The following is a 22475-nucleotide window of genomic DNA, read 5'->3' on the forward strand; positions in this document are numbered from 1 at the left end:
TTTTAAGTGTTGGGGTTATTGTATCCCATTCTGGGCACCACATTTTAAGAGAAACATCAACGTATTGAAATATGTCCTGAGCTCACATGAAAATGTTACATATTTGAGTTGAAGGAACTAGGAATGTTTTCCCTGGTGAAAAGGAAATAGATGAGAGATGGGAAAGGCCTGTTCAAACATCTGAAGGGTTTTCTTACAGAATAAGGAACAGAATTAAGATACATAGTTTAGAGCACAGCTGAAAGCTGAGGAAAGGTGAAATTCATTTTACAACAGACTTTCTCACAATTAGGTATGTTCAACATTTCAGTAATTTTTATTTTATTTTTTTAGGTAGTAAAATTCTCATAATTGGAAGCACTTAAGTAGACAGTAGGAAAACTACCTTTAGGGTTGTGAAAGAGGCTTTGTTTATAAGAAGAAGCTGGATTAAAATATTTCTAAGATTTATTTTTATAAAAGGAACATAATAAAGTAAAAAGAATACTAGTTTTTGAAGGCAGAAAACTTTCAGGTCAAACTTACTCTACCATCACCCAAGTTTTAAGGGAATTTAACTTACAGGAATATGCATAATTGTTTTTAGGGTAGGAGAAACTCAGTTAATGATACCCAAAAGGGAACTTTTATCATAACTCCATAAAGCCAGGTTTGCAGTAGAGTGGCATATTGGGACTCCTCTCAACTCAGGTGAAAAAGGGAATTTGAGATAGGAATCCTTCATGATGTACATAACTTCTTCTATTGTTGTATCTCAGGTTATATTATTTATAAATCGTATTCACTTCCCATCAACTATGCCTTATTCTGTAGTTCTTTAATTATATCAGAGAGGCAAAGTCTTTGTGGTTCAACCTACTTTCATTTCAGTTTTCTGCCCTATTTTTCTGCATGTTACTCTAGTTAATACACATGCTAGGCTTTTCTCTATAGAATACTTTGCTGACCTCTGTGATTCAGGAAAAATAGAATTAATATACTTAACTCTCTCTGTTTTTACAAACCAAATTGCCTGAATCTTGGTAGAGAAAACTTTTCATGAGACTGAGACTTTGGTATTTCAGTACTTCAAGCGCAAATGATTTTTTTTTTTTCCTATTTGATTTCATAAGCTTTTCCAGGAAAGAGCTCAGTGGACTAGAAATAACATTATGGAACAAGCGACATTTGAACCCTAAGCGCCTCCAAGCATCTCATGATGACCTCCCTTCCCTTTGTGGACACTCTGTCCACAAACCTTTGGTATCATCAGGCTCTCCCACTGTGTCAGAAATGTGCCTGGGTGGTTATAGTGATGAGTGAGGTTTTCTTTTTTCCGAGTGAAGCTGTCTCTTCCTTCGAAGAAAGCTTATTTACTATATCTTAATTTTTACATGGTAGAGGCTGCTTCAGACACTGAAACACATGGAGTCTTGAAAATTGAGAGTTGATTTTGCATTCCCACCAACAGTGTAGGAGGGTTCCCTTTTCTCCACACCCTCTCCAGCATTTATTGCTTGCAGATTTTTGGATTGCAGCCATTCTGACTGGTGTGAAGTGGTACCTCATTGTGGTTTTGATTTGCATTTCTCTAATAATGAGTGATGTTGAGCATCTTTTCATGTGTTTGTTAGCCATCCATATGTCTTCTTTGGAGAAATGTCTATTTAGTTCTTTGGCCCATTTTTTGATTGGGTACACAATGGAGTATTACTCAGCCGTTAAAAAGAATTCATTTGAATCAGTTCTGATGAGATGGATGAAACTGGAGCCGATTATACAGAGTGAAGTAAGCCAGAAAGAAAAACACCAATACAGTATACTAACACATATATATGGAATTTAGGAAGATGGCAATGACGACCCTGTATGCAAGACAGGGAAAGAGACACAGATGTGTATAACGGACTTTTGGACTCAGAGGGAGAGGGAGAGGGTGGGATGATTTGGGAGAATGCCATTCTAACATGTATACTATCATGTGAATTGAATCGCCAGTCTATGTCTGACGCAGGATGCAGCATGCTTGGGGCTGGTGCATGGGGATGACCCAGAAAGATGTTATGGGGAGGGAGGTGGGAGGGGGGTTCATGTTTGGGAATGCATGTAAGAATTAAAGATTTTAAAATTAAAAAATAAAAACTAAAAAAAAATAAAAAAAAAAGAAAATTGAGAGTTGATAATACATTCTTAATATTTGTTGAAAGCCCTTTTGTCACCTTCTGGACAAGATTAGGTTCAAGTTCATTATATGCTGCTGCCCTATGCTTTTATTTTTTTAACACTTAGTCACAACTAGATTTCATTTTTTTTTATAATAAAAATTATACTGATAAACACTCACCTCTGAAAAGAATGAGTGTTCCGTGGAGGCAGACACTATGTCTATCTGGTTCAGTGCTACACTTCCAACCTGCATCCAGTGCCTGGAACACAAGAGATACAGGAAATTCGTGATGATTATTTACAGAATAAACAGAATTTTGTTTGTGAAAAACAAATTGTTGATTGGCTGAGAAAGGACTTGAATATTTAATAATAACATTCACTCATGTATATGTATGCATATACTATATATAATATTACCTTTTATATATATTGGGCTTCCCAGGTGGCACTAGTAGTCAAGAACCTGTCTGCCACCTCAGGAAACATTAGAGACATGGGTTTAATCTGTGGGTTGGGAATATCCCCTGGAGGAAGGCATGGAAACCCCTTCCAGTATTCTTGCCTGGAGAATCTCATGGATAGAGGAGCCTGGTGGGATACAGTCCACAGGGTTGCAGAGTCACACATGAGTAAAATGACTTGGCATGCACAAATTATATCTATTTTGCCTATTTTATGCCAAATAATATGCTAGATATAGGAATACAAAATTAAGTCTTTGTTTTCATCTACTCTGAATGATGGCTTAATATCCAGTTTCATATCAGAAAAAAATCCTAGAAGAGCTCTGTGGTGTTTTGATGTGAATTAGTTTTTAATTATGTAACACCTAGAAATGCCTTATTGTTCTTTCTCTACCACCACACTTTCAGACAGGTATAAATAAATCCTAGCAGTCTTGCCTTGAATAAGACTTACTTGAGGCTTAACATATTTCACTGTTCCTCGGTGGGATCCCTTTGACACCACCCTCTGTAGGATTTTGCCTGAGAGTCATTCTTGCTTGACCTGCTTCCCTTCCTCACTCAGCCTCCTCCTCTTCCTTACCGGTCTCCCAAAGGAGCATTTGCTCAATCTAACACTTGTACATAAATCCGAATCTTGTGATCAGCTTCTGCTGAACCTGAAGAAATTTTTCCCTCCTGCTTGCAATAGTTTGATTGTCTTATACTCAATTCTTCTCAATAGTAATTATGAACAAAATCATTACCTCTCAAGGGTTATTTTAATTCAAGAACTAGATGTTTCTTCAAAATCCTTACCATATTAATTGTTATATAATCCTTTTATATCCTGATTATTTCTAGATAACACATCTTTGCAAAATTAGCAGAAAAAAATCTATGAAAATTTATCTTAAATGAAGAGGTCTCAATCATTACTGGGAACAGAAGCTTAACTAAACACAGAACAGGATAACACTGCACATTAGGTTATAATCTAAGTGAAATATCTTTTAAGAGTCCAGTTCTGAATATGTTTGAACAGTGATGATGTTGAAGTATGAGTTATAACAGTCTATGTGTCCCAGCAATAGTCTTAAGCAGAGTCCAACAAGTATGTGAATTTATGACAATAAGAAGTGACTCACTGGGACACAATTGAGAAATTTCACACTTAATTTCACTTCAGAACGAAATGCCAAAATTCAAAGGTAAGAGGTTAATTTTGTATTTCAGTATGCAGGCAAGGTGTACTTTAATTAGAAGAAAATATTTATTGTTTCTGTGTGTCTGCAAAAGGCTTTGCTTTTTAACCAGGGGAGTCCTCCTCTTCATTCATATTGTAAAAGGCATATTAGTTTATCACACTGTTAGAAGAGATATTTAAAGGGCTACTTCTAATCTATCATTTCTGGCCCCTCTTAGTCACCTCACTCCTCTCTCTGCCCCCAGCCTAGGTCAAGTGAAAATAATCTGAAGCCTTTGGCATATAAAGTTTTAGAAAATTCTTTATGTTATCCACCTACCTAATATTTTGCTTTATAGGGAACCTGTGTACATATTAAAAATCAAGTGTTTTTTCACAAAAAAAATCTTGTTCATTTATTTATTGAATCAATAACAAATATTCTGTGAATACCTACTATGTTCCTTGGACGGTGCTAGGCAGTGGGCTAAAGTGATGAATTAGATACAGTATCTGTTCTCAGTTCAGTTCAGTTCAGTCGCTCAGTCATGTCCGACTCTTTGTGACCCCATGAATTGCAGCATGCCAGGCCTCCCTGTCCATCACCATCTCCCGGAGTTCACTCAAACTCACATCCATCGAGTCTGTGATACCATCCAGCCATCTCATCCTCGGTTGTCCCCTTCTCCTCCTGCCCCCAATCCCTCCCAGCATCAGAGTCTTTTCCAATGAGTCAACTCTTCCCATGAGGTGGCCAAAGTACTGGAGCTTCAGCTTTAGCATCATTCCTTCCAAAGAAATCCCAGGGCTGATCTCCTTCAGAATGGACTAGTTGGATCTCTTTGCAGTCCAAGGGACTCTCAAGAGTCTTCTCCAACACCACAGTTCAAAAGCATCAATTCTTCGGTGCTCAGCCTTCTTCACAGTCCAACTCTCACATCCATACATGACCACAGGAGAAGCTCAGTATTTTAAATTTATTTTTTAATTGAAGGATAATTGCTTTACAATATTGTATTTGTTTCTGCCATACATCAACATGAATTAGTCATAGTCATAGGTGAATTAGTCATATGTCCCCTCCCGCCCCATCCCTCCCACCTCCCACCCCTCTAGGTTGTTATGGAACCCTGGTTTAAGTTCTCTGAGTCATACAGTAAAATCCCATTAGCTATTTATTTTACATATAGAAGTATATATTTTTCCATGCTACTCTCAAGGAGCTCAAGTTTGAATGAAGAGGCTAAAGGTCTAAATGCAAAACCAAGATTAAAGCAGGAAGAATGAAGATGTATGCAGACCACAGATTTTTTTTTAATGTATCCATTAAAAGCCTATATTGAGCTTTTTAAACTTTGCTTATTAATGTTAATAAAAGAATTGCAGTGAAAACATTGCACTTTTATAGCCCCAGATAAAAGTGTAGGAAATATATTATGGAAATAGCACTCCTGGAACAGTTTCCCCTCTTTCATCTGGAAATTAGATCTCAGTCCTTATTGTGAAGTCTAGCCTGATTGTCACTGTAAAAATGGGTAATTACAATAAAATGCAGCATATATCACAGTGGCAGGAGGATTAGAGGGCACTGAAGACTAAAAGATGGCAAAGCAGTTTCTCTGCCTAGTGGCTGGCTTCCTAGGGGAGGGACTTGATCTGGGACTTGTTCAAGCCCTCTGCCTCTGGGGGCTTGATTCAAGGTGTGCATGTAACATTGTCTTAGGTTAGAAGATAGAGGAAGGATATTTCAACAGTAATGGAGGGTACAAAGAGAAGGGAAAGGAAGGGTGTCTCTATTTCTGAAATGGTGAAGCATCAAAGGCTGGAGTTTCAGAATGTGGCTAAGTGACCCATTCTGTAAGTGACATGAACTTTTCTGTCTGATTTATTGGAAATGGGAGCCATGCTTCATAGCCATTATTTCAACACATTCTGTGCTAGGTGGTTAATATACATCATCTCTAATACCATGAACACTTCAATATATTTTTTTGTTTCCATCTTAATTTATATAAGGCAACGAAACACAGAGGGGTTATTTTCATCCATCCAGTGTCCCTTCATTCAGCAGATACTTGCTGGATGACTCTTATCTGCAAGTACTACATGCTGGTGCAAAAAGAGTGAAAAGACCAAGGGTATTTTCTATCATCATAATGCTTATACTCTAGAGCAATAAACCTTTATATTAGAAAAGTAATTCACTAATGTGTGATACATGTGAACAGGTAGAGATGACTACAGGTAGAAAAAGAAGGATCCAGAAGGAGGTAAAACTAAGGTTGAACACGTTTATCAGGTGGAAATCCTGCTCTGTCTGTAGTTCTGTGCCACCTCAAATGCCACAGGCATGTTTTTACAAATAGGGGAGAGGGGACCTCTCCTTTGGAGGCCCAGGAGCATCTTTAGGTGGTTCAGAAAAATACATATTTTTCTAATAAGTATGTATTCAGTTTACATTCTGTTTTTGTAAATGATTTTTTCCCCATTTATGGCAATGATATAACATTTCTTTAAAAGTACCTATATTTGAGCAAATATAGTGATCTTATTTTAAAAACCATAGTAAATAATAATACATGTATGTGCATGGATGTAACAGAATTAATTGATAAATAAAAATGTTGTAGTTGTGCCAGTTCTGCAGATGCTTTAGTTTGTTCTCATTCTGATTTTTGCTTGTTGCTGATTCTTAAAATGGGTCCTCTAGTATTGACCCACTAAGCATTTGGTAAGTACAGTATGGTAGTTCATTAAAATGTAAATTAGGTTAAGTGCTTAGGAAACATACAGAGGAATATGTAAATAATGAAGAACAATGAGAAGCAGGCTCTTTCCCTCAGGAACTTTGCTTCTCTAATAGTTTGAACCTTATCCATAGTCATGAATCTAGCTAGAAAACACTCTCAGTAAAAAATCTGGAAATAAAGCAAATGAGCTGAGGGCAGCAGTGTGAGACTTCAAATGACATCGAAGGATGAGAAAGCCATCAGGGAATGCTATTGTATTTAATGAAGGAACTGTACCAGGGTTAAATGGTTTTGGTATTTGCCCCTAATTGGATCATCTGGCACATTTCTGTGTTCCTCCTAGAGTTTGTCTTCCTGGAGATGTACAAGTCAAGGCTAGATCTGTTCAAGAGATAGAAAACTGACTCTGGCTAGTCTAAGCAAAAGAATAGTTTTTCCCATTCATTTCTCTAGGAAGGTCTTATTGGGTCACATGCTCATATCTGGACTATCTCCTGAGACTAGGAATTGTTTTGTCTTCGCATACATCACCTATGGAATGGGCAGGTAGAAAGGCAATATAGAAGGCTATGGAGGAGTTGTATTGGCAGATTAGAAGTTATTGTGCGAACACAATATGTAAAGTAACTGCAAAGGATGCAACAGCAGGGAAAACGTAGAATTTGCCACCATGAGATAAAACTTTTAATTTTTTGAACTTGTGTTATAGACAAATCCCCATCCTTCTCCTCACCTTGGTTTTCCCAAGTTATTTAGGATGACATTGTGTCCAACAAGGAGCTGTCCCAGGCTGCAGCCTGCTGTTGCTTCCCACAGCAGTGTATGTCAACAAATGTCCCTTTAAGATGACTGGGTCTTTCTTTCTGTGTAGTCCTTACAAGAAGACCAGCCTAGATTTTTCATATTATGGCTGGATTCTAAGAGGCAAGCTCCAATGCACATTGATTTGTCAGTTTTTATGTCACATATGCTGCTGGCATAAGGGCTGAAACAGACTACATGCCAAGCCCAGAACCAATATAGGCAGAGACTCCACTAAAGTGCCAGTCCCAGGAAGCATGATTCACTGGGAGCCAACCAGTGTCCGTCTGCTCTACCTGGTTAACATACTTTCAAACTTTTTCCTATCTGGCCTCAGATGTGTGCGTGAATGTGTGCTAAGCCATTCAGTCATGTCCCACTCTTTGTGACCCCATGGACTGTAGCTCACCAGCCTCCTCTGTCCATAGGATTCTCCAAGTAAGAATACTGCAGTGGATTGCCATGCCCTCCTCTAGGAGTTCTTACCAATCCAAGGACTGAACCCACGTCCCTTAAGTCTCCTGCATTGGCAGGTGGGTTCTTTACCCCTGGTACCACATGGGAAGGCCCTGGCCCCAGATAAATAGTCTTCAATTTCACTTATGCTTCATCCCACCAGGCATCCCTATCTAAGGAGCTATTTGAGCAAAATAGCTCTTATTAGACTCTTATTTGAGCAAAATCCCTGAATATGTCTTGCATTTTCTAACATTTATGCCTTTCCTCATTCTTTATTTAAATTTCTTCCCCTTTCTTGCTTTGTTCCCTCAAGTCATGCCTGCCAATCATAAAAATTCTTGAAAATAACACTTCAAATGATCCCTCCTCTCTGAGGCCTTCTCTGGCTCTCCATGTAGACTTGATTCTCCCCCTCTACCAACATGTAACCACTCACAGCTAGCAGGGCAGTATTCACCTTAAGGCACCAGTTTTTATACCTGGGAAAAACACTGAAGGTAGTAACTTTGTCTTGATCAAAACTGTATATGTTCAAAACCTAAAATGATATCATCTGCTTTAAGAGACCTTGAACTCCAGCAGTGATCACAACCCGAAGGTCCAGTAGCAACCTGGCACTGATAATCTCTAAGACAACATAAGAAAAAAATCCAATTTCTCTTGCAGAGTAATTTCTAATTATGTAGAATTTTTTTAAAGACTGTGTAATGCATGGTGGTGTCAGAAGGTAAAATTGAGCTTTATTTCAAATTGCAGGAAACAGAGATGAAGCCAAATGCTTTGCACATAAAATGGGATGGGATTATGAGCTTATTCAAGCTGGGAGAAGGTTTTATCTGTGATAATGCCTTAGTGCTGAGAAAAATAGAGATGGTTTTTTGTTAAGTAGCATGGACATTGAGAAAGCATGGTTTTTATAAGCAGGAAGTGGTTCTTTTTATATTAAGCATGAGCAGATAGTTTCAACTCTGCAAGTATTATTAAGCACTTTCTGCTAAATGTGTGGCAATGATGCAATGCCTGGGGATGGGGGTGGGAAATGTACTTATATGCTCACAAACATACTCACACAAATCTAAAGGTATCTCTGTATCCTGAAGAAGTTTATTAGGGAGAGAAATGCTATGAACATAACAGATATAACATGACAAAATGACCAGCTACAGCTGAAGAGAGCAGGAGGTTATTCTGAGAATAACAGGAGGAAATCCCAGAGCACAATTTGTTAATGGTTATCATTCCAAACATCTTCCTTTAAGATATAAAACTTACTGTAAAGTTAGTACAAAGTTTTGCCTAAACAATAATTTTAAATCAGATCTCTCACATGACCAGCTGTCACATAGAAAATAGTCTAAAGACATGTATAGCCTGGATAAAAATTTTATTAGCTTGTTAATATATAAAAATTAGAAGAATTCAGATAAAAATTTGGACTTTTGAGTTATTGTAAAGTATCAGAAATTTGGCAACACAGAATCTACAATCCTTTACGTCATGAGCAGCTTGAGCTGAATATTAGCTCCTTTGTAGGCAGGGCAGGCCCATCCCAGTCCCCTTCTCCAATACACATTCTGGGCCCTTACAAGGGCCTCGTTTTAAGTTATGTATTTAGCTCTTGCAAGCAAGGGGAGTTAGCAAGTCCTCAAATGCTTACATTCTGTTATGAAAACTAATTCATATGGGGTTAATGATATTAACATATTCTCTATACTCTTGTAGCATTCTCAAATGTAGTTCTCTTACCAGTTAACTATTATTGTCTCCAATGTTATAGGTCCAGATTATCAGAATTTACAGCTAGGAAGCTATTTGTTGATCTTGTGGATTCTATCCACCCACCCCCAACTCCTATGAAATGAAATGACTTTTTTAACCAGCTGTCTTGTGTCTGAATTTAAAAATAGAATCACACCAAAGAAGGTAAATTAGTGTTTTTGCAAAAATATTTTTGTTTGTTGTACTGTTATAAAGCAGTTGCTAGACAAATTTGTGGATGATTGAATATTCTAGAACATTGTTTAAACTTTCTTCAGTTAATGGTTAGAATTAGCATAGAAGGTAACATATGGAATATGTTAACATATAACATGCGGAATATTTATTTGAATAAAGGAAGATGCTTTGGTTAGTAAGACTATTTCAAAAAGACAATATATTGTTACATGGAAAGTTACAATGTTTTTAATGCTACAGATTGATTAGTTGCCAACAGTAACATAAGCATGCAATGCACTGATAATTTCTAAATTCAGCAAAAATACCATCACTTTCGTAGAGCCTCTGGTGATACAAAGTTGGCTTCAAACATGTCTTAAAATGCATCCCTTGTTTCTGCTCAGATTAATTAGTTGTAAATTACTGAAAAGAGAGATGTGTAATTGAAGCAACAATGACCGGCTTTTACTAACAATAGTGTGAATAACTTAGAGCCTCTTGCATTTGGTTAATTTGAATTGTAATGGATCATCATACCTATAGAAAATAATTTATTTGATGGCAATTACTATCCATAATAGGAACTTTTTATGAAAATTGGATATTTGGATTAACTACATTCATAGCCAAGAATAAAATTTATTTGATCCATAAGACAGACTTCATCAAAAATTAAATGTTCAGTCATTAGAAAATGGTTTGTGAATAAATTTTCAAAACTGAATTTATTAGACATGGCATAACTTTCTTTTGTTCATTTACTACATTCTGATTTCTAGAATGTAAGAGATAGTTTGTATTAATTACATACAATGTATGTTTCCTTTTGGTTAAGTAGATCTATCCTAATAATTTGAGCTCTTAAAGAACTTCCTTCTAAAATCGGAAATATAAAAATTGTGCTTTATGAAATATCTTTAAAATAGAAATCTAATATAAAAAATACTAGACTTTAACATTCAGAAAACTAAAAATATGGCATCCGGTACCATCACTTCATAGGAAATAGATGGGGAAACAGTGGCTGACTTTATTCTTGTGGGCTCCAAAATCACTGCAGATGGTAACTGCAGCCATGAAATTAAAAGACGCTTACTCCTTGGAAGGAAAGTTATGACCAACCTAGATAGTATATTCAAAAGCAGAGACATTACTTTGTCAACAAAGGTTTGTCTAGTCAAGGCTGTGGTTTTTCCAGTAGTCATGTATGGATGTGAGAGTTGGACTATAAAGAAAGCTGAGCACTGAAGAGCTGATGCTTTTTAACTGTGGTATTGGAGAAGACTCTTGAGGGTCCCTTGGACTGCAAGGAGATCCAACCAGTCCATCCTAAAGGAGATCAGTCCTGGGTGTTCATTGGAAGGACTGATGTTGAAGCTGAAACTCCAGTACTTTGGCCACCTGATGTGAAGAGCTGACTTGTTTGAAAAGACCCTGATGCTGGGAAAGATTGAGGGCAGGAGGAAAAGGGGACGACAGAGGATGAGATGATTGGATGGCATCACTGACTCAATGAACATGAGTTTGGGTAAGCTCCAGGAGTTGGTGATGGACAGGGAGGCCTAGTGTGCTGTGGTCAATGAGGTCGCAAAGAGTCAAACATGACTGAGTGACTGAAGTGAACTGAATTTGCTATTCCAAATGCAGTTGCTGCTGCTAAGTTGCTTCAGTTGTGTCTGACTCTGTGCAATCCTATAGACGGCAGCCCACCAGGCACCCCCATCCCTGGGATTCTCCAGGCAAGAACACTGGAGTGGGTTGCCATTTCCTTCTCCAGTGCATGAAAGTGAAAAGTGAAAGGGAAGTCATTCAGTCGTGTCTGACTCTTTGAGACCCCATGGACTGCAGTCTACCAGGCTCCTCCGTCCATGGGATTTTCCAGGCAAGAGTACTGGAGTGGTGTGCCATTGCCTTCTCCGTCCAAATGCAGTAGAAATCCTAAATTGGCATTATAATTTGTAATTTTTATATAAATTGGTTTTCTCCCACATTCTAGCACATTATCTTTGTGCTGAATTTATATATGTTTCTAAGTCCCCCTTATATTCCCACACACTTGTACACATTTTAAAAAATATATTTATTTTAATTGGCAAGTAATTGCTTTACAGTATTGTGATGGTTTCTGCCATGCATCAACATGAATCTGTCATAGGTATACATGTATCTTCTAACTCTTAAACCTTCTCCTACATCCCAACTGGTCCAACCCTTCTAGGTTATCACAGAGCACCAGTTTGAGGCCCCTTTGTCATACAGCAAATGCATTTACATTATATATCTAATACTGAATCTATGTGTGGAGCACAGTAGATACTCAAAAAGAGACTGTCAAAATTTGATGGCTGTGTAATACATATTTTATATACATACATGGATTTTGCAAAATTCTCAGATCATATAAACTTAACTCCCTTAGATTATCAATGCATATGAACAATTTTGAAATGTCATTTAAAAGCAAACATTAATATTTAAACCTGGGACATTAAACAATTGCACTGCTTAACATACAATTCAATTGGGTAATTACTGAGGATAAAACTATCCTTTAGTTCGCAACATTTAAGTCAATAATAGATATGGAAAGACAGTGCTCTTTAAAATGTATTGTTAATTTTCTATATCATAGCCTGATGTTCAAATTTCAGTTTTGAGATATATGTGTTTAAACAAATAATAATTTCAGTGAGATTACAATACTTGTAGACAGTGGATCAGAGATAGAAGAAACATTTATACCTAATGTTTTATGGAGAATTCCTTCATATCGGGAAATCATGTGATACTTCAATGTCTTCCAGTAGAACCTATGATAGGAAAGATGGTTGTATTTGATTGGTATAATTTGTATAATATCAACATATTACAGCTAAAAATGGTTGTTTAATTTTTTTTTTAGTTTTTTATTTTTTAAATTTTAAAATCTTTAATTCTTACATGCATTCCCAAACATGAACCCCCCTCCCACCTCCCTCCCCATAACATCTTTCTGGGTCATCCCCATGTACCAGCCCCAAGCATGCTGCATCCTGCGTCAGACATAGACTGGCAATTCAATTCACATGATAGTATACATGTTAGAATGTCATTCTCCCAAATCATCCCACCCTCTCCCTCTCCCTCTGAGTCCAAAAAGTCCGTTATACACATCTGTGTCTCTTTCCCTGTCTTGCATACAGGGTCGTCATTGCCATCTTCCTAAATTCCATATATATGTGTTAGTTTAATTTTAAAGAAGGCAACATCATGTTGTGTTGAAGTATATGGCTTCTGAAGCTAGGAGGCCTGACTTCAGCTTCTGACAGCTTTGTGCTAGCTGTGCAGCTTTAAAAAGGCACGTAACCATTCTGTGCCTCAGTTTCTATATTTACTAAATAGGTATAAAATTTTTACCTAATTCATGAGTTTTCCATCATAATGAAATGACTCAATATATATATAACATGCTTACTTACAATAGCATTTGGTCTTTAGAAAGTCATGTGTTTCATGGAAAATAAGTTATCTTTATAGTTCTATTAATATATTTTAAAAGACCCATTTCATCCTCAGAACTATACATTTGTGTGCATGTAACTTAGTAACTTAGAAATGTATTTCCTACTAGGCAAAGTAATAGTTGGGCTGAGCCTGGTAGGCTGCCATCTATGGAGTTGCACAGAGTCGGACACGACTGAAGCGACTTAGCAGCAGCAGCAGCAGCAAGACGAAATAACAGTGTGACCTTGAACAAATTATTTAACAGTCCTGAGCTGCATTTTCTCCAACAAAACATTGACATAGTTTGTCTACATGATTTCTAAAGAATCTTCCATCTTAAAAAAAAAAAAAAAGGAAAAATCTGATTCTATCAATTCATTCTGCTACATTTAAGCAGAATATTCTATATTAATAGTAGACCAATAACAAGTAATTCATTCTGGTCTTTGATAAATAACAGATGACCCAAACTATGATAGAAATGCATTCATCCATCTTTATTTTCTTATATTGCAGCATATCAACTGGCCCAGCCATGTGTTGATCTGAATAGTCATTGCAGTTTTATGAAAATCAGGAGCTTAAGCCTAGTCTAGTAGTATCAGGGAGGGCTCTATAAAACTCAAATATACATTTGTCTTAGCTATAAATACAACTCTCCTTCCTTATTATTCCACCAACATATATATACAACATATATATGCTTAATGGGAGTGGAAAACATTAGATCTTGTGAAAATCTGGTTTTAATTTTATCTTTTTTTTTTCTTTTTGGTATAAAAAGTCTGAATGTAAAGTTATCTTTAAAAATGATGGCCAAACAGATAAAATTTAGGTGACTTCTTAAATGTTATAAATAAGTCAATTTTACTCAATATACTATAAATCGAGTCCCCTACCCCCTCCAGTTTATTAACGCACAGGGTTTGGAGTTTAAGTTATTACTGTTGGCTATTAGTAAAGCAGGCTTTAGAGCATTTCCCATGTATATTTTATAAAACTGTTCTAGGTTATCTCCAATTTAGCCTCTGTACTGATAAATTACATAAACTACAAAACAGTAACATTATTAGTATTGAAGGTATTCCTAATATATAACCATCCTATTTCTGTTCTTACTACTATAACACCAAGATGTTATATCATTAATATAAATTGAAGATTGAAAGAGAGGCTTGATTAAAATTTTTCTAAGATACACACTTAGCATTTCTTTGCAATTCTCTTTAAGGACAGGGGTACAGAATTGAAGTAGTACTTCTGTCTTTAAAAGAGGATTGTAAAGACATGATAAATATGTATCCTAGAGTTGTGACCCTTAAAACTTTCAAATTGGGATATGCTTTGGTCCAGAGCGGTACTGACAAGACCTTCCCTCTACTAAGTGAACTGACAGAGCTAGATGCAAATTGCTCTAGCCAGTCCTATGGTCTAAGTCAGGCCTGGGGAAAACTGCAAGTGAGTTAGAAGAGCAAGCAGATGGGAAGGGGGAGCACCTGTGACAGATGGAGGAAGGTTTCTCAGGATCACTAGACCCCTCCAGCCCCCGAATCTGTTCCGCAGGCCGAGGAGCACACCTGTTTCCTGGCTCCTTCCAATAAATTTCCACTTTAGCTTAAGGCAGCTTAAATAAGGTTTCAGTTACCTTGCAAACAAAGGAACTCTGGCTTAGGTCACATTTGTTAACACACTTCTCTTTTGGTAGTTTAGTGACTCTCTAGCCTACGCAAATTTTCAGCTTCATGTAAAACTATTTAGAGGGTCTGATTCATATAGTCTGTTAAAAATACATAATTAGTTAAAAAATAAACTTCATGTAATATTTTGGCTTACCTACCTTTTCCCCTTTGCAGTTTAGGGACTATTTCTAAATTACTGGATCCTCCCTGTCCTGCCTAAAATAATCATAGACTTCTACATTTATTTCTAAAATAAACTACAGATTTATGTAGTTGAAAACTTCAAATTTTAAGCAGTGTTTCAAACCCCTCCAGAGAATTTTTATGTATGTACATTCCACCAGGCTTAGACTATGTTTATGAAGGTGTCACAAGGAACATTCAGCTTTCAAAAACAACTCTGTAATTCTTACACATTTAAAGAATACATGACACCTTAGCTGTAGCAAAGATTCTTCTGCAAAAGTTTTATGGAAAGTAGCTTTAAAAGTTTTATAAACCACAAGTTCTGTAAATTTCAGTTTGGTCCTTTATTGGATTCTCAGGCTTCATTTATTGATGGTTGACTTAAAACCTGCGTCAAATACATTAGTATCTTAAGGTAACAGCCTCAACCATCTGAGTTTGATTCACTGCCACAGAATCAAGATCGCCTAATGCCATGAAAACTCTCCCTGGCATATCTTAAACTTCATTCAAATTCACAGTGTAACCTCAGTGGCCCATTCCTTTGCAAAGCCTGTATACTAGAATATGTAACTGGAGCTTCCAGAGTTTAACTAAGGATTGATATGTCTGACTGGATCTGTAGATATTACAGGACATGCATTTACAGCATTCTGCTGATGCCAAGAGCACTCTGCCTGTGTTAGGAGCAGAATTCATATTAGAAGTTGCCTCTTTCATTTCTGTGACACGTACTGATGCAATCTCTCTGGTCTGAGCTTTTTCTTGGGCCATTATAAATCGTCAATTTGGTTCCGTTTCTTATCCCTATTGGAGGGCTTCATCATGACTACACATGATGATCTTGCAACATACTTGCTTATAAATCCTCTAAATTACAGCATCCAGTAAAATGACACAGCTCTGAAATAACAGCAGCAAGGTCCTCACCAAGCTGCAGATTCAATTGGTGAAGTTTTAAGTCTCAGAACATTAACTAACAGGGCTGCTTTGGTATGGACTTTCAGTAACCTTACAGATTTATCAAATGCCTACATTTCTGTGAGGCAAGGATATTGAGAGATCATGTAATAACACTGTACAATTCTGTTTTCATTATATACACATAATATTAAAAACTAAAATAGAATGACAACAGCCTTTAAAGCTCTGGCATTTTGTGTGCAGTGTCCCTTAGCGTATTTAGGAATTAGAGTAAATCAACTGTAAAGGAACATATGCCAAAAGACAGCCATTCTTTTCTTGATATGTATTTGATTACAGATTAGGCGGAAGCTGTGAAGTGTTATGAAATAGTGGCAAAGTGGTGGATTGGGGTTGGAGGGTTTGAATTCTATTTGATCTTCTGTTCTCTTAATTTAAACCAGGTACCTTAATTTAAAAGAAAAGAATTGAGCTTGACGGTTTTTAAGGTTCCTTCCATTCTAACAGCCTGTGAATAGAAAAAAGTTAATGGCTTTATGATTACCATTATCTTCCCTATGCTCTGCATGTCTTATTTTAGTCTGGTGCCTACTCATCAGTATGACTGAGCTGCAATAGTGCTTGTCCATCACATGCCACTAATAAGACATCAAGGAAACAAATGTGTCTCGGTGTTTATCCATATTCTGTCTTGAAATCCATCTATTCAGTCACATACAACACAATTCTAATAAGCCATATTATCAAAATAAAGTCTAGGGTAGATAACTACTTTCTCTATTTGTATTTCTTTCATACAATTAGTGGGACTTTTTTAATGTATGTATTTCTCAAAGAAATCACTTCTGAGTGGATTCTGTCTTTCCTGGAACCAAATTCCTCTTTTAATATTTCTCTGAAGAAATGGAATAGAATGTCTCAATGGAAACACATAAAAGAAAATTCTACAAGGAGACAGTAGTCAAGAGCTTATAATGTCACTATCATGCTAAATAGGGCTTAAATTGAATAGGTGGAGAGATGATTTCTTGGGACTCATATCTGGTAAAATTGTATGTTATGATCTGATCTACATATATTTAGTATATAATGGAAGGAAAACCTGTCCTCAAATAGAAATAGGAGTAGAAACCATTTTAATACTGTTACTTTAAACTAGTGCATAAACATTACATATTTTTTTTAAAAAAATGTCGGCTATAGCATGTCAGGGAACATTTTCTTTTTGCAGTAGGGTTATACATTTTAGATGCTCTAAAATATTTTAAGTGTCATTTGCTTAAGGATAGCATTTTATTGTGTCACTTTTCCACGGCATATCTATTGTGAAACATTATATAGACCTCTAATGTGAGGTAGGGCTTCCCAGGTGGCTCAGCAGTAAAGAATCTGCCTGCCAATAAAAAGACATGAGTTCAATCTCTGAGTTGGAAAGATCCCTTAGAGGAGAAAATGACAACCCACTCCAGTATTCTTGCCTGAGAAATCCCATGGACAGAGGAGCCTGACGGGCTGCAGTCCACGCGGTCACAAAGAGACATGACTGAGCATGCATGCACATCATGTTATAACATAAGTTAATTCTCAGTTGAATACTTTAGTTATAATAATAATAATATGTAGCAAGCATAATTTAAATACCCAGTTAAATATGAATTTCAGATATATCATTTTAGTGTATCACTCGTGAAATATTTTTGATATTCTTATACTAAAAACCCATTGTTTATCTGGGATTCAAATTTTACTAGATGTTCTATATTATATCTGGCAACTCTTTTTATGTGTTAAGAGATATTTTACTTTTTCATTTTACCCTTATGTATGTGTAAAAGTTCTGGAAAATTACTCACTAGTTTTGACACTGTAATTACAGTAGACATACAACTGAGTACTTTGAAATGTAAGAAATTACAAGAACACAGATACTTTGTTTTTGAGAAGGGAATTTGTTGAAAATAATGTTCTGCAAGGCTGAGCCATTTAAACTTCTCCATGGTCAAATCTAGCATGGTAATACTTGAGCAATTAATATTATTTAAAAGTATTTTCAATGAATGCTGAAAGTGCCTAGCTCTTAAAGAATTTTCAGACTAATGAAGGCAGGGATAGGCATCTTCATAACTAGAATCTGGATGAACGATGTTTACATCAGACTTTCTCTATACTATAGTTTAAAATAGAAAATGCCAAGAGATAATCAGAGAAATTAGAAACTAATCAGAAAATAGAACTAATCTGAAAAACATTGACGGTTGTTTCTTAATGTGGTTTTGGAATGTGTTCTCTTGCAAACTGACTCACTAGATGTTTTTCTTCATTGCAGTATGCTTCCCATAACTTCAGTAGTGTTTTTGAATATGGTTGAACATCAAATGTTCTTTGAGCATTATGTTATTAATTTCTAAATTAGATGAATTGGAATAATGCAATGGAAATATGCTTTTCTTGTTCTCAGCCTTGCCAATTTTCCACCCTCATCCTTTTTATGCATGGCAACCATAGTAGTGTTTGAAATACCAAAATGTGATATTTTTGTATTTCAAAATCCCACTTAAAATTCCCTCCAAGTTTTCACTTATTTTTAGGATAAAATCCAAAGGTTTAACCTGGCTTGAATCAATTGCTCTACCTGTCTGTCTAGACTCACTGCCTGCATATCTTCTGTTCCTCACTATGATCTACTCATACTTGGCAACTCTCTGGAGATGAGACACAACAGGAAGCAGACTAAATTGTGTCAACGTCCCCTATATTTTTTAGGTTATTTATACAATCTTCGCTTGGAGTGAGCAGTCAGGGTTATGACCACAGGTAATGGGACAAGGATCTAGCTAAGAATATACATGAAAATGCATCTTGCTCTAGCTTTTATCCTGACAGTGTATCTTGCGCATTGCCCTTTATTCTTGAATTCAATTACTGCAATCCTCAGTTCCCAAGTTTTTATGTTAAATTGATTCTTTAATTCTCATTTTACTACTTATTTTGGTATTCTTTATCTTAGATTGTTTTTATCTCAAATTATCTGGTCAACTATCTGGCAAATGCTGTTAGGCAACATAGAATCTTCCTCACATGCAGTCTTCCCTAAAACCAACTTTGAGCCTGGTCTAGGCAAGTGGTTCTCAAATAAATGCATATATCGGAAACAGATGCATCAGAAATGAATGAAAGGTATATTAAAACACAGATGGCTGGACCCCTGTCCCAGAAATTCAAATTTCATAGGTCTGGATTAGAACCTGAGGATTTGTATCTCTCACAAAATCCCAGGTGATGCTAATGTGGCGGGTAGGGGATCAGACAATGATCTAACCTCATTGCTCTAAGCAGATTCAAAACCAAGAAGTAAAGTGTGAAATGGCAAGCTATCTCGTTATATAAAACTAATTCACCAAGTTAAATTTTCCTTCCTTATATACCTAAATCCATTCAGAGAAATACCTAAGTAGTATTAATCCCCTCTTTACCTGAAATTGTCTCTTTAAGGCCATTTCTCCTTTCTATTTTCATAACCAGCTCATTGAAACGGATATAAATATGTCTGTATATGTTTTCTGTATTTTCATCCTTCTACCTTGTCAGTGTATTTTTAATTCTAAATGACATCCTTAGGCAGTACAGGGCAAGAAAAGCAAAATAATTTCTTCTTCTACTCTGCCCTCAGCAAGCCCCGTTCAGATTACTCCCAACCCCCCCCCCCCCGCCATGGTCTGCCTTTCTGCTCCCCAGCTCCTATTTGTACCCTAGATAACTCTGTAAATGCAGTTCTAAATTCAGTTTGGAAGACTGTAAGTGACCTGCCATTTAAGTCATAAATTGACGTAGGAAGGTGTCCCGCTTCGACACAATCCCTTCTAGAGGAGAGAGAGTCGGAGTTAGAATTTTAGTCTGTCCTGGCTTCTCTATTAATCAATCACATCTGGAGCATTCATCTGCCTACAACTAAGTTCTTTTGTTGTTCCTAATTCTCTGGTGGTTTGATTTTCTTTGTCAAGGACTCAAAAAAAGTTTTTTTAAATGATTAAATGCTGCTAGCATAATTGGGTAGAGCAGGAAACAGCTACAGGAATCCAGTACCTGCCTCACATCAGGTGTAACCAGAATAGATCCAAAGAGACAGGGCACATCTAGGGAGAGTACCTGAAGGCTTTGGCAGTATTAGCTGTCTCTAAAGGCTTCTCTCCGACTCAGCTCCTACTTCCAAAACAATCTCTGTCTATCAAACCTACCTGTTCATTCCTAACATCTGGCTGAACACATGCATTCATTCTTTCACCTGAAAAGAATTTACTGAACACACTCGATGTGCTTCACACTGTACTAGGGCCTTGTGATAGCAACTCAGTATGAACTTGGACCTCACGAAATTCCCAGAATGCAATGGGAAGCAAATATATATGCTATGATAGAACTATGATCAAGACATTAATAGTTTAGGAATACAAAGGAGAGAATAAATCAGTTTTCTTAGAAAGGGGAGGGGAGTCAGGAAAGGATTAAAGATTAATGATACTTAACTGCACCTTGACAGATAGCCTGCTTTTGGTAGAGGGGTGGGAAGGAGGGGTTATTATAAATAACACTGTAAAGTAAACGAGGTTAGAATTTTGTATTCTTTTTCCCTTAATAGTTGGGCAATAGTTTGAGATATTATGAGATTATTGGATTCAATATCACATACTTACTTAGCAGTAGAGTACCCTGGTTGCTTAGCAGGTAAAGAATCCACCTGCAGTAGGAGACACAGGTTCAATCCTTGGATCAGGAAGGTTCCCAGGAGAAGGAAATGGTTACTCACTTCAGTATTCTTGCCTGGAGAATTCCATGGACAAAGGAATCTAGCAGGCTACTGTCCCTGGGGTAGCAAAGAGTTGGACACAACTGAGCAACTAACACACTTCAATCAAGAACTCAGGCATTTTCATTGGAGGTCCAGTCTCTTTATACCATTTCTAGTTAGATGTTTCCTCTCAGCACAAAACTCAAGATGATCCTGGTTAGTTTAGAACTTGCTGGCTGCACACTTTTTTTTCCTGAATTTATGATTAATCTCTCTAATAAATCTTCTTAGTGAAAGATTACATAAGAGGTATTTAAGGGTAGTCTGCCAGAATTTCACACATATTTGTATTTAGGCATGTATTATTTAACTTAAAATTTATATTTCATGTAGGGGAAAAACTATATTTTTCCCTTTGCTGCTTAAACCTGTCTGTATTTATTTCCTGAGGTCTCATTGGATATTCCAAATAATAACCTGATATTATTTTAGTATTTACATTAAAATTTTGATCACTTCATTGAGAAAAAAATCAAACTTTTTCTCTGGGCAAAAATTGTAACTTCTAAAAATGAGTAATCATTAAAGATTACCATTAAGATACTTATCTTTGCTGTTTGTTTGTTTCTATTTTCAGACTCTCTGAACTTTTCTGGCAAATGTAGTTACCATGAATTTGCACATTTATTTACAAGTGAACAGAATAATAACAGCAGTGTAAAGTAAGAGCTTAGAATAAAGACTTTGAGGTTCATAGAGTTTATGCTATATTTGCATAAATAACCAAACATGTCTATTCTGTCATAATTATAAAGCTTTGTAAAAATCTAAAGTTTACAAACAAATTTACTAGGGAAACACTACTTGCTCTTAGGGACTGCGGAAACAACTTCCCAAAATTCAGTGACTTATAAGCATTCTTCTGGTGTGGCATGCTTTATATCTACCTCATCAGTTCAGTTTAGTTGCTGTCATGTCTGACTCTTTGCGACCCTATGAATTGCAGCATGCCAGGCCACCCTGTCTATCACCAACTCCCAGAGTTCACTCAAACTCATGTCCATTGAGTCTGTGATGTCATCCAGCCATCTCATCCTCTGTCATCCCCTTCTCCTCCTGCCCCCAATCCCTCCCAGCATCAGGGCCTTTTCCAATGAGTCAGCTCTTCACATGAGTTGGTCAAAGTATTGGAGTTTCAGCCTCAGCAACAGTCCTTCCAATGAACACCCAGGGCTGATCTCCTTCAGTATGGACTGGTTGGATCTCCTTGCAGTCCAAGGCACTCTCAAGAGTCTTCTCCAACACCATAGTTAAAAACCATCATTCTTTGGTGCTCAGCTTTCTTCACAGTCCAACTCTCACATCCATACATGACCACAGGAAAGACCATAGCCTTGACTAGATAGACATTTGTTGGCAAAGTGATGTCTCTTCCTTTTCATATGCTGTCTATGTTGGTCATAACTTTCCTTCCAAGGAGTAAGCATCTTTTAATTTCATGGCTGCAGTAACCAATAAAGTCAGCCACTGTTTCCACTGTTTCCCCATCTATTTCCCATGAAGTGATGGGACCAGATGCCATGATCTTCATTTTCTGAATGTTGAACTTTAAGCCAACTTTTTCACTCTTCCCTTTCACTTTCATCAAGAGGCTTTTTTGTTCCTCTTCACTTTCTGCCATAAGGGTGGTAT

At 36.7% G+C, this 22475-nt stretch overlaps 1 protein-coding gene across 1 annotated transcript in view; it reads left to right on the plus strand.

Moving 5' to 3' along the window:
- LRP1B (LDL receptor related protein 1B) overlaps positions 1 to 22475 on the plus strand; it is a 2196232-nt gene that overhangs the window by 521366 nt on the left and 1652391 nt on the right. The window lies entirely within an intron of this gene.

Source organism: Ovis aries, chromosome 2 (assembly GCF_016772045.2).
Source record: "Ovis aries strain OAR_USU_Benz2616 breed Rambouillet chromosome 2, ARS-UI_Ramb_v3.0, whole genome shotgun sequence".
Lineage (NCBI taxonomy): Eukaryota > Metazoa > Chordata > Mammalia > Artiodactyla > Bovidae > Ovis > Ovis aries.